The 13,537-nt window shown below is 44.9% G+C and overlaps 1 long non-coding RNA gene across 2 annotated transcripts; it reads left to right on the top strand.

Moving 5' to 3' along the window:
- The first annotated feature begins 61 nt into the window (after window positions 1-61).
- On the top strand, window positions 62-5,345 carry LOC123031559. 2 transcript variants are annotated; one of them, XR_006416318.1, is made up of 3 exons: window positions 62-165; window positions 654-806; window positions 4,126-5,345. It is a non-coding gene; the product is annotated as an uncharacterized LOC123031559 (long non-coding RNA). The 2 variants fall into 2 exon arrangements; XR_006416317.1 differs by having other exon boundaries at window positions 654-834.
- Window positions 5,346-13,537: the final 8,192 nt, after the last annotated feature.

Below are 13,537 nucleotides of genomic sequence, written 5' to 3'. Positions count from 1 at the left end.
GAGCTGAGCCAGATGGCCCGCCCTCGAGGTTCAATGAAAGGGCGGATTCGCTACCCTGAACGGTCATTCAAACTCCAGCCGGGAGAAGGCGGAGCTGCTTCTGGGCTGCTGCTGATCAAACGTGGAGACGGACAGACAGCGCTGCGCGCGCGCGCGCCTTCGCGAGTATGCTTGCTTCGTCCGTCTGCAACGTGTGTACAGAGTAGCTGGCATAGATCTATAGATCCGTGCTGCCTCTTCTTTCAGCAGCTGTTCTGGGATCAGAGGGCAGGGTTTAGAGTGTCGCTCTGGGGCGGTGGGGGGCGGAGATGGAGAAGGGCGATCATAGCAGGAGTTGAGGGGAGGGGTCAGGTGAAGAAGGTGCTGGAATTTTAACAGTGCCTGCCGGTGCAAGCCTGGAGGCGAGGACGGCTGGGAGGAGCGAGCTGACTTAAGCTGAAGCCTCCTTTTTATATCTGTTGTTTATAGGTTTGCCTAAAGGTAGGGCGGGCGGGCGGGCAGGGTGTTGAACAAGAAAGGTCATTGTTATGTATACGAAAAACTTCTCAGCCCTTTCCCTAAATCTGTGAGGCTGGGACTTCCTTTTGTGGGGGAATGCGGAGAACATTCCAGCTCAATCTGCCTGCTAATCAGTCGCCCTTTCAACTTTCAAGTGCCCATTAATGAAGTCCTGGCACCAGGAGCCGAAGACTGCTGTTTACTAAACAGTCCCTCGGAGAGAAATGTGGAAGCAGCTCAGAAAGCTATCATAGGAATGCAATCTGTATGCTAAAAAGGCTTCCACGGTGTTAGCAGGGAAGTTGAAGGTAAATCTGGTGCTTAGGGCTAGCGAAAGTAAGTGGTGTAATTTCCTACATTTCTTTCTTCATCGCTCTCATCTTTAAAACTCACGATATGCTTTAAAACTGCCTGTGTTAGTGAGCCAGTTTGAAAACTGGGAAGCTCCGTTATCTCCCACCCACACAGACACACACCTCTTGCCATTTAATTGATGCAGACCTGGAGGGGGATGGGAAAGCAATCATTCATGAAAGTCTACAAAACTTACAGTGTTCAGCAGGAAATGTTCTGGTTCTGTATGAAGGATGGTTCTACAAGAGTTTGACAATCAGGCCTATTAGTGCAGGCTAATGTGCTTGCCTGAATCATAAATTCTACCCCTGTCAATCACTTCCAGAGAGACATCCCTTTGGCTAGATATGCCATCCTTCTCTTTTGCTGTGCAGGAAGATTTGGTGTACATAACAGCAAGGGAGGGCACGGGATCATAAGATCTTTTTCTAAGTCCACCAGCAGGGCAATAGGTTGCAGAGGCAAGGAACTATGTAGCTGCCCACTCACATCCCATTTTGAGGATTTCTCTTTTTTTAGGAGCTAGTGCCGTGAGTGGATGTTTTGTGTCAGTGGTGCAAGCTGATTTGAGCCTTGTCATCTGTGCAAAAGGGAAGAAATACTGCTCTACTAGCAGAGTTTTTTTGCTGTCTTATGCAAGGAGAAAATGGACAGGATTAGTGATAAGTGATTCATGAGCCATCCTGGCAGCACTACAGCCTGCACTGGATCAGTATGTCAACAGAGCAGGCACAAGGAGTTTTAGCAGCTGAGGCGGGAAGTCCAAATGCTGCTTTGTGCAATGGCATTTAATCCTCTTCAAGACTGGTGGTTCATATGTTGTTGCGCTGTGACAAAACATAAACATGAGAGGTTTCAGTGAACATGTGAAGACATATGCAGAAGATAATGGAGGGTTTGACTTTATGCAGCAGTAAATCTCCAGTAGGCTGGTCTTAATCTCCACACACTGCTATATTCACCACGTAAAATGTCTCTGCTGCCAGAAGAAGTAACTCCCAAGCCCATTTACCAGGTATAGATTAGAGCAGGGGTGCCCAACCTGCAGCCCCCAAGCTCTTTCTGTGCAGCCCCCCAACCTGCTTATTTACTGCTATCACCCTCAATGCATTTTTCCTCATGTTCTTCCTGCCTCTTCTGGTCTCCTTGGTTTCTTCTGTCAGCCCTCTCTTGGTCTTACCCACCATACTAGCATTTTGGCCATTCTGGGTGCTTTGCTGGCCAGCAGAGCTCAGGTACTCATTACTACGCAGCCTTTTCACTCCTCCTCTTCATGTGTTAGCATGTTGAAGGCAACTTGTGTGTGTAAGGAAGATAAAGCAGCTGCATGGATGGGTGCAGGAGATGCCTGGCCTGCTTTTGCAAAAAAGGCAGAGGAAGGAGAGTAAAAGGCCTGGTCTTTTTGCAGAAAGGAGACAAAGTGTCCTGCATTTCTGATTTCTAGAAGCTCCACCCATCAAAACCCTTCCAGGTGGCTTCCCAGGTTACTGGTGAGGTTGCTGCTTCAGGCAAGAGCATCTGCCCATACTTGCCCTCCTGCCCTCTAAGATCAACGGCAGAGGCCCTTCTCTGGGAACCCTCCATGAAGGAAATTAGGTGGTGAGTACCCGGAGGAGGGCCTTCTCTACGGTGGCGCCCCATCTGTGGAATGTGCTCCCCAGAGAGGTCCACCTGGCGCCGCCATTATTTGCTTTTCGGCACCAGGCCAAGACCTTTTTATTTAAATGTTATTTTAATTGATTGTTAAATTAATTATTCCTTTTATCTAACTCCGCGATGTTTCCAATTCTGTATATTTTTGTATATTGTTATTTATTTGTTGGAAGCCGTCCCGAGGCTTATGCGAATGGGGCGGCATACAAGCACTCCAAATAAATAAATAAATAAATAAATAAATCCTTCCTTCCTTCCTCAGCAAGGGGTGCTTGCTCTGACTTTTTGCCTTGCTCGCTTTTGTCTCTCCTCCCCTACCCACTCCAGCTAGGAGTCTTCTCCTGCATCTGTGATTGTTGGAGCTGGAGAGCAGCCCCTTGGGTTGAAAGGGAAAGAGGATTCCCTTAGCAGGGAAGCGTATGGGGTGCCCCTTCCCACATCTTCCTCCAGCAAAGTTCCCTTCCCCCCGGCTGCCATGTCGCTTCTCATGATTGAGGCTTGGCTGGCAGGCAGGCAGGCAGTGATGTGTCCGTCCTCCCTGCAGATAATTTGGCTCCAACTTTGGCGTAATCTCTGCTCCAGGTGGAAGGCTGCCCTTTCATTAACTCTTTTTCTCTACCTGCCCCTTTTGGAAGGCCCTCATTTTTTAAAGTATTAGCATGTATAGATTTAAACCTCAGGAAAATGTGTTTATTAAAAATTAATCTAGTATTATCCAATGTACTTAGGATTGCAAGGCTGCCATCTGGTAGGTGAGGTTCATAATCCATTTTTTTAAAAATTCTTCCTGGCCTGTGCATATGGCCCCAATTTTCTGAGAACTGTAGAGGCAGGGGTCTCTTCTCTTCTTTTCCATGGTCAAAATGAAAATTCCTCGCTAACAGCAGCCAAAGTTGCATGGATTTTATGAGAAAGGGAAGAGTTAGATGCCTAAAACAATACTTCTCATATTTTTCTTTATGTAAGGATAATATCAAAACTCTGCAACTGCTGCTCTGCTAAACATTCTGTAACATGTCTGCAAAAGAAAGTGGTGTTTCAAAGAAATGAAAAATTGCAAACGAGCACCATGTCTTTAATGACAAATGGATACTGAGTACTTTTTTGTTTTAAACAAGGATAAAGCAGTTTGCCTGATATGTCTTGAAACTATCTCAGTATTAAAGGAATACAATGTTAAAAGGCACGTTGAATCCTGTCACAAGAGCTACGCAATATAGCAAGGAGAGGTGTGACTGAACAAGATAAATTTTCTCCAACAAGTATTGTTTTTTGCAGCAAAATGGTTTTAGAAAGCACACTGAGGAAAACCTGTCAACTGTGAGGTCCAGCTATCATGTTGCTAAATGTATCGCTCAGCGTGGTAAACTATTCAGCAACAGTGAATTTGTTAAGACGTGCATGGTTAAAGTAATGGGGGAAATGTGCCCTGGTATCTTGTGTTAGTTGTGTCAGATTATCTGCATCTAGAATCACCAGGCATGTTGAAGAACTAGAAGAGCTGCATATGTCACTGATTGTCAAGGCACAACATTTTGATTTTTTTTTCCCCTTTGGCATTAGATGAGAGGAATGACATTATAGACGCTGCTAATATTTATTTATTTATTTTACTTACAGCATTTCTACCCCGTTCCTAACAGCATCTCAGGATGGCTTACAAATCAGGGGGATAGAGTCCAACTTCAGATTTACAGAATAATTGGGTGCACTGCAGGGTTTGAAAGGCACCACAACTGCAGAGAACATTCTTGAAGGTGTGTGAATCAGTGGAAAATCTTGTTCTGAGTTGGAATAAATTGAAAAGCATCACAACGGATAGTACAAGAAATATGGTGGGAAGTAAAACTGGATCATCCATCAGCAAGCCTTGTGTAGTAAGATTCTTCAGTGGGAAAGTATGATGGATATTGTTGTTTCCAACATTAATTACATCAGGCATCATGGCCTTTCTCATTGTCATTTTCAAAATTTTCTCTGAGAGATAGATGCAGATTATGGAGAAGTATTGTACCATGCAGAAGTCAGGTGGCTTAGCAGAGGCAAAGTCCTCAAACCTTTTTTCAGTCTTCATCGTGAAGTTGATGTCTTTCTCAAGGAGAAAGGGAAAGGTCAAAAAGTACGTTCTGACCCTGGATGGATTTTTGATTTGGCTTTCTGAACTGATACCATAAAGCATCCGAACACACTGAATCTAAGGTTGCAGGGAAAGGGAAAGCTTGTGTGTGACATGTGTTCTGAATTGAAATATTTTGAAGCAAAACTGAACATTTTTGTGAAGCAAGTTAGTGAAAATAACTTTTCAAACTTCTCATGCTGCAATGATCAGAAATTTACAATTCAATGTTGAAAGATTCATCAAGGCACTGAACCTATTGCAGGTGGAATTCCAGAACAGATTCACTGATTGCCATAAGCATGGAAAGGAAACAAGAATGTTTCAGAATCCATTTGAAGTAGCACCGGAAGATTCTGCAAGTAATTTTTTTTTGCAGATGGAATGAATTGATTCGCAAACCAGTGATCATCACAGAAACATTTAGAAAGAAAATAGTCTGTTATATTTCTATTGTAGTCTACCTGATATATATTTATCAACCTAAAGACATCTGCTGCAGGCATCTTCAGTCTTTGGCACCACATACATCTGTGAACAAACCATTTTGAAGATGAAAATTGTGAAATCTAAGTGTCGGTCAAGACTTACAGATGAACATTTTAAGGGTGTCTGTCACAAATCTTGACTTGGACATTAATGCCTCAGCTAACAGAAAACAACCACCAAAATCACACCAATAAGGTAAGCATGTGTTGCTAAATAAAATGATTCCACAGTAAAATATTGTTTCAGAATGGATTGCATTCAAGTTAGCATTTTTCATTAATCAATTAAATTGATTTATGTTGGTAGGTTAATAATTTTGTTACATTTTGATTTAAGATGTGGCCCTCCTTAGGCATTGGGCATTCTAATGCAGCTCCCATGTCCCAGAAGGTTGGAGACCACTAGTTTAGAGTTAGACAATGACTGTAGTCCTTTCTTAGGTGCAAACTAAATGCATGATTTGGTCAGCTATTCAAATAAGGTGAGGCAGTATTTTCATTTACTAGAATTTCTATAAGAATTGGGAAGTCTAAGGATTCAAAAAGATCCTGCAGGGGACTGCATATGCACATCTCTACAATGTGAAGATGTACCAAAATACCAAGCTGTCTTACTAGGTAAGATTTACTGGGGTAATGTCTGTGAACTGATTTGATCATTCCAAATACCATTTAAATGTTAAGGATTTTGAGCTGCATCAAACTGAATGTTAATACATCACCTGGCCTAGATGGCATCCATCCTAGAGTTCTTAAAGAACTCTAATATGAAATTGCTGACCTTCTTGCCAAAATATTGACTATGGCCCTAAAATCACCCTTTCTCCAGAGGATTGGAGAATGGCCAGGGTAACACCAATTTTTTAGCAAAAGAATTCAAGAAGGATCTGGCGCATTACCGGGCAGTTAACTTGAACTTTGTTCTGGGTAAATTGCTTAAAAGCATTATTAAAGATAGAATCAGTAAGCCAAAGGCCTGCTGAAAAATAATCAACATAGCTTCCACAAGGAGAAGTAGTGTTTCACTAACCTGTTATAGTTCTTTGGGAGTGTCAGTAAATAGGTGGACAAGGACAAATTGGTAGACATTGGTTGCTTGGTTTTCCAAAAGGCTTTTGACAAAGTCCCTTAGCAAAGGTTCCTGAGCAAACCTAGGAGTCATGGAATTGTGGAGGGGGGGGGGGGGGATCACTAACTGGTTAAAGGGTACAAAACAGAAAGTGGGAATACATTGCAAATTCTCTCAATAGAAGGATGTATCCAGTGGGGTCCCACAAGTTTCTTTAACAGGACCAGTATTTTCAGCCTATTCATACATGATCTGGAATTAGGAGTAAGTAGTAGTGAAGTGGCCAAGTTTGCTGATGACACCCATCTATTTAGGATGATTCAAACCAAAAGGAATTGTGAGGTGCTCCAAAGGGGTCTCTTGAAACTGGGAGAATGGGCATCAACATGGCAAGTGCAATTCAGCACAAGCAAGTAAAGGCAAAATATTCCAGCTTCAAGGATAGGTTGATGGGATCTGAGCTAGCAGTGATTGATCAAGAAAGAGATCTTGCAGGAGGGACATGGACAACTCAATGAAATGTCAGTTCATTGTGCAGCTGCTGTGAATAAGGCAAACTCCATGTTAGGCATAATTAGGAAGGGAATAGAAAATGGAACTGCCAAGAGTGTACTCACCTTTTATAAATTTTTGGTGCAGCTACACTTAGAATACACTTAGAATGTTCAGCTCTGATCACCTTACCTGAAAAAGGGCATTATTGAGTTGGAAAGGTACAGAGAAAGGCAACTAAAATGATCAATGGACTATTTAGCTTAGAAAAAAGAGTAAGGGGAGACATGATAGAGGTGTTGATAGTTATGCATGGTGTAGAGAAAGTGGAGGAGGAGACATTTTTCTCCTTCTCCCATAATATTAGAACCTGGAGACATCCCAAAACCTGGGAGCTTTAGGACAGATTAAAGAAAGTACTTTTTCATACAACAGATGGTTAAACTACAGCATTCATTGCCATGGGAAATTGTAATGTCCACCAATTTGGATGGCTTTAAAAGACATTGGACAGATTCGTGGATGCTGCCATTGCTGGCTATGTGCTACCTCCATTACCAGAGGTGGCACGCCTACATATACCAGTTGCTGAGGAGCTTGGGCAGGCCATCCCATTTGAGGGATCCTGTGAACAGCTGATTTTCCAGCATGCCACAGAGTGCTGGAATTCGGTGTGATCCAGCATGGCTTTTCTTATGTTCCTGTGTTCTTACTCATGGCCAGGGCTGTTAGGGCCCTGCCCCTTTGTGCTTTCACAGTGGAGAGTCTCTTCTGCAAGCTTTTTCTAATTCCTCTCCTCCCAGAGTTTGATCATCATCACCATTTAGATATGGCTTCTGTAAACAAAGACATTCTTTGTCCCCAACCCATTCTGTAAGGGTCTTCAGCTACAACATTCTCCTTCCCACAGTTGTTCTACAATCAACTACAGCAGTCTATATTTTTCACTGTAAGATCAAAATACCCACTTTTCTGCAATGCATATGTTTTATCATTCTTGATTTTTATATATTCTAGTTAAGTTTAGTTTTTATTTTACCATCATAGACCGGGAAGATTAAAGAAATATTCTGTTTAATACAGTTACTTGCATGCATTGCTTTGGATCTTTCATTGTTCCTATGGGAGGTGAGATATGGATGTGGAAAGCAGGCAGCAGCATAGTAATTAAAGGCTGTAGTCGCACATACTAAGCCACGGCAGGAATGGCTTGTCACCAGAAGCATGGTGAAACATGGCACATTCAGTTGCTGTGAACCATCAAGAGAACTAATAGTTCATTGTAAGATCTGCACGTTGGTTCTTGTCCTGTATGAAGCTAGTTACACTGTTTCTCCATGGTTTCCCCATTCTGGCCAGCCAGCTTGGCAGCAAGAGCAGCTTCTGCTGCTCCCGCTGCCCTTTTCCACTGCCCTGTTTGCCTGGCAATGGCTGAGTTTCCAATGGGCAAGGTGGTGTTTGGCTGCTCCCCTGCTCCTTGTCCTCCCTGCTGGTGAGCACTCCCTGGTACCTGGCTGCCCTGCCACAGCCATGCCCACTACCGGGCCAATTGCCCACCTCACATGCCGCCTTGCCAGTTGCCGTCTAACCATCTCCTGGCCATGTCGCCCACCTCACATGCTGCCTGGCCAATTGCAGAGAGGTTTCTCTTGCAAGTGCCTGCCCTTCCTGTGAGCTCTCATGCGTTGTCCCTAGGTCCCTGCCCTTTGCATAAACTCTCAAGCAGTGCATGGGACAGGCAACTTGGTCAGGAGGTGGGTGGGAGGGCGATCAGGAGGGCAGCATGAGAAATGGGTGCTTGGCCAGATGGCGGGCATGGCTGCAGTGGTGCAGCTGGGCGTCAGGGAGTGCACGCCAGGAAGGAGGACAGGGGACAGCAACAGTGGAGCCACCGTGTACTCTAATGGGCATTGCAGAGTCATCCTGTACTCTAGGAAGTAGACAGGGGCTCTGTGGGTCCACCATGTATTTTAATGAGTACAGAGGGGCTCCACAGAGCAGGAGACGGGGAAGTGGTGGCTGGCTGGGAACACACCCAGGAGAGAAGCCAGTGGGGCAGAAGCAGGTGACACGGGCAGGAGCAGTGTGCCCTGGGACTGGTTTCAGCTATAGGGTCTGATGGATTACGTGCTGCCACTGGGAGGGAAGATGGAGGCACACCAGGATGGCTTGTGAGTACTTAACTCAAGAAAGTGTGAACACAGGACACAAGGTAAGAAAGGTAACTGCACAGTAACCATTCATGTTACATGTGAACAGCGCTAGAGTGTTGAACTAGGACTGGGGAGTTCTAGGTTTTAGTCCCCACACTGCTCTGAAACTCTGAGTCACTTTGGGCCAGTCACAGCCTAGCCTCTACCTACCAGAGTCATTGTGAGGATAAAATAGCATGGAAGAGGATCCTGTATGTTGCCTGAGGGGAGAAAGGCAGGATGTAAATGTAACAAACACATCGCTATTGAAAATCATGTCTTATAATAAAAGTGTGATTAAGAACAAACTAAGGAACATGACACAGTGAGATGGGAGTGGGGGAAAGGAACTCCTAAATCAGTGGTTCTAATTGTTTAAGGTAAAATGGGGCATATTTATCTTTGCTTGCAGGGACAGAAAAACTCAGGAGCTTCCTTCCCCAAGCTTCTATCACTCCAGTGTAACCACACACACAACTGTTGTTATACTCAGGGTGATGAATCTGCAGCCCTTCTGCCCTTTATCGCTGCTGCAAGGTAAACAGAACATACCTAGCGGGTGGCCTTCCATGCAGGGCAGCTTGCCTGGACTGGCCTTGAACTCAGCAGAAATCAAACCAAAGGATCACTCCTTCCAGTCAGAAGGATACAGGAAAGAGAAGGTATCTGAAATTAATCTTTCAGGCAAAATAAAATGTTCAACTGATGCAGGAATCAACGCTCTGATTACTTTTGTTAACTATAAATCATGCTGTGAGCAGATTTTGTCTGAGGGTGAGAGGACAGTTTGGGATCTTGAGTTGTCGTGCTGCAGTCAAAACAAGGTTGCTACTGCATTTCCCAGGCTGACTCTGAAGTGGCGCATGTCAGTCTTGGTTAGGGCCACGGGACAGGCTCCGTCAGTTTTGTGCCTGTGCAGAGACATTCTGGCTGCATAAAATACCACTCAGGAATGGACAGAAGCAATAAGTATTCCATCCACAAAATGACACTGACAAGGCTGCAATCCCACTGAAGGGATAAATTAAATATGTAAAATCATAAAATACGATTTAAGGGATAAAGTACTCTGGTGCTGCTTGATCTTGGCATATAAAGATGAAGGCAAGGTTCAGCACCTAACAAGAAACGCCTCAGCTTAGGGAGCTGCCTTGTCCTGAGCCAGACCATTGAGCCATCTAGTCCTGCACCATCAACACTGGCTGGCAGCAGCTCTCCCTGGTTTCAGGAAGCTGCTTTTCCTCCCACACCTGGAGATGCCAGGGGCTGAACCTGAGGCCCACTGTATGCGAGACAGGTATGATGCCACTGAGCCACAGATGCTCCACAGCCCATCGGTTGCCACAGCAAGCTTAGGCACAACTCATCTGGGGCACGTTGGATCAAGATGGATCCACACAGTGCTGCGCTGCTGCTCTGTCATGTGGGGGTGCGGAACTCAGACTGGAGGGGATGTTCCCGCCTGGCACCCAGCAGGAACGTGGAGCTCACTGTTGTCCAAGAGCCAATGCCAGCATGCCTTCTCCCTGGCAGCGTGTTGCATGTTTGCAACATGCCCTGAGGACATGCACAACAGGAGATGGTGGTGGGGTGCATGTTGCCCATGGGCACCCCTTGGCTAAGGGCCAGTCCTTCCTTTTGAGGGCCCTTGGGCAATGCCACCGGTCACCCCAGTCTGTCAGTGGTCTGCCTCGTCACTGCTATGATCACTGGCTGCCATCATGCCTCTTCCCCCTCTTCCTCATTGCTACTACTTGCTTGCTTGACAGGAAGAGAGCCGGTGAGCAAGTAGCCACGGCATCGGTGGCTGGTGCTGCTCCTCCTCACGGCATCGGTGGCTGCTGTGGTGTGGGCCAGAGCAAGAGGCAGGGGAACAAGAAGCTTGCAGTGGTGAAGAGGAAGAGCAATGCTGGGGGAGGGGTCTTTCCGGAGGGCTCCTGTTGTGGAGTGGACCACCAGTAGGTGCCCTACCATGACTTCCTGTAAGGCCGGCCCTGCTTGTACTGAGGCAGCATTGACATCTGTGCCTTGGCTGCAGCGGAAAGGTTAGTTTAAGCAGAAGTTTGTTTAGAAGCGATGGATCCGTGTGTGTGCATGGTGGGGGGGGGGTGTTATTTATTCACTTATTTTATTTCTGTATTGCCCAATAACTGAAGTTCTCTGGGTAGTTCACAACATTGAAACAATAAAATAGAATATAAAACACACTGTAAAAATTTAAACATTTAAAACTATTGGTACAAAACAGAAGTAAAAAACAGGGTAAGACTTTGCAGCAAGTTTGATCCCGAACATGTAGTCCTGGCTATGAAGAGTGCTGTGAATAGATTGCATTGAACTTTAGACCTACAGGACACCGTGATATTTTTAAAAATGAAGGTAAATTTGTGGTCTCTGCATTATTGCATTATCACAAACATTCTGGGTTGTATTAGAATGCAGGAGATCCCCCATGTTCACTCTTGATTTATCCAGCGCAAACCCTGATTACCCCATGCTTATTTCATAGCTATTTGTTGCCATTGAAAATCAGCAGGAGAAATGCCTGCATTGGGAGCAGGGGAACTGGGCATGATTTTTCCAGCGCTGAAAGGAAAGAAATAATCAAATTGTGTTGATACAAGATCTTAATCTTGTTAGGAAGTGTAACAGTTTTCGTTATATACACAAATAGGATAGTCATCCTCCAAATGTAGATCATTACAGAGCCCCAAAAGGACCATCTATGCATAACAGGGAGACATGAACCAGCTAGAAAAGTAAGCTAGGTATTAGTGAGTTAGATTACTGCAGGGCACTTTGTGTGGGGCAGCCCTTGAAGACTGTTCACAAGCTACAGCTCATACAGAATATGGCAGCCAGATTACTAACTGGTATCCATAAGTCCAAATACAGAAGACCAGTTCTGGCATGCTGGCTTTGGCTGCCTAAATGCTTCCACAACTGGCTGGTTGTCTGACTGGAAGATACAAGAAGAGAAAGATGGCCTTATTGGGTCAGACCAAGATTGATCTAATCCAGTGGTGCAGCTAAGTCATTTTAGACCCTGGTCTTCAGGATCTTATTGGGGCGGGCATCGTCGATAGTCAGGGGTCTAACACCTCTTGGAAGAGGAATAGGCAGAGAAATAAAAACACTGCAAAATTATTTGGATTCTAGGACCATGGGCTACACTTCTTGGAAGATGGCCTGTTGGCAAAGGATGGGTTGCACCCTACAAGGACTTGGAAAGAATGTGCTTGGCCACAGCATGAAGAAGTTTATCAGGAGGGCCTGAAACTGAATCCTACAGGGGAGGGAGAAGCACACCTGCGCATAACAACAGACAAAGGCTTATGCATCACAACAGAGAGTGCAGCTCTACCAGTGCGCAATAATAGTCTTCCAAAATGTAGGAAGAAAGCTAGAATATAAAGCATGATGTCTTTGATGTCTATATACTAATGCCCAGAGTATGGGAAACAAGCAGCATGAACTCAAACTCTTAATACAGGAAGGTGAATATGACTTGATAGATATAACTGAAACTTGGTGGGGTGACTCCCATGACTGGAATTCAACAACTGAAGAATATAACCTATTGAAGAAGAACAGAAGAAACAGAAGGGGAGGTGGAGTAGAACCATATGTTAAAGAAGCACATCTCTGCACAAAAATACCGGAGGATGAGCTTAGAAGCTCCACTGTGCATACACAAGCAGCTGCCCTGTTCAATGGGAACTCAAGCTCAGATAATGAGGATGAGATTGTTGTGGAATCTCCAAGCAGGAGGCCACGGTCAGGGAGAGGAGGAGGAGTTGGAATTTTGGGCAGGGAAGAGCCTAGGTTGATTGACCCCTGGGAATGAAGAGATGGGGGGGGGAGGAAGGGTTAACATTTTGGGCTGGGGGAGGCTGGATGTTTCTCACAGCAGGGGAGTGGGGGAAAGATAACGTAGTAGTTTGCAGGGTATAGAAGTCCCTCCTGCTGAGAAGGTGGCACTGGTTGCTCTGTGCCAGTGCTGGCAGGAGGCTTAGTTGTTTAAACAATGGGAAGAGCACAGATGAGCATGCTTTCACAGTTCCCTGTCTTCTGGAACAAGATGCTGAAGGGAATATAAAAATGCAAGGGAAGGATTGATGTTAAAGAGAACTCAATGTTTCACTCTGGGTGAACTCAGACTTGTAACAATAAAGTCTGTTGGAAAAAGGAGTTCCAGCCTAGTATGTTTGCTCAGGAGGAGGACCTTGGCTCACCACACTAAAAGCAGCAAAAAAAAGTCTTCAGATATATCCAAAGTGAAAGAGGAAAGAAATGTGGGATGACAACTTAGTGTGGATGGCAAAATGATAACATATGATAAAGAAAAGGCAGAAGTGCTCAATTCCTACTTTGGCTAAGTCTTCTTCCAAAAGAGGATCTATGACCTTCCGGCTGAAGAGGGAAAGTACAAGCTGAGGGAGCAGGAATGGCAGCTCAAGATTGATAGACAAATGGTCAAGAATCATCTGATTGGGTTGAATGAGTTCAAATTTCCAGGGCCCAATGAACTCCATCCTAGAGTCCTAAAGGAGTTAACAGAAGAACTCTCAGAACCATGATTATCTTTGTGAAATCATGAAGGACACGGGAAGTGCCAGATAACTGAAGAAGGGCTAATGTTGTTCCATCTTCAAGAAAGGAAAAAAGAAGAACT

Source organism: Varanus komodoensis, unplaced genomic scaffold (assembly GCF_004798865.1).
Source record: "Varanus komodoensis strain SLA01 unplaced genomic scaffold, ASM479886v1 scaffold5, whole genome shotgun sequence".
Taxonomy (NCBI): Eukaryota; Metazoa; Chordata; class Lepidosauria; order Squamata; family Varanidae; genus Varanus; species Varanus komodoensis.
The sequence above is the reverse complement of the archived record's forward strand: the minus strand, read 5'-3'. Positions and strand labels throughout refer to the sequence as shown.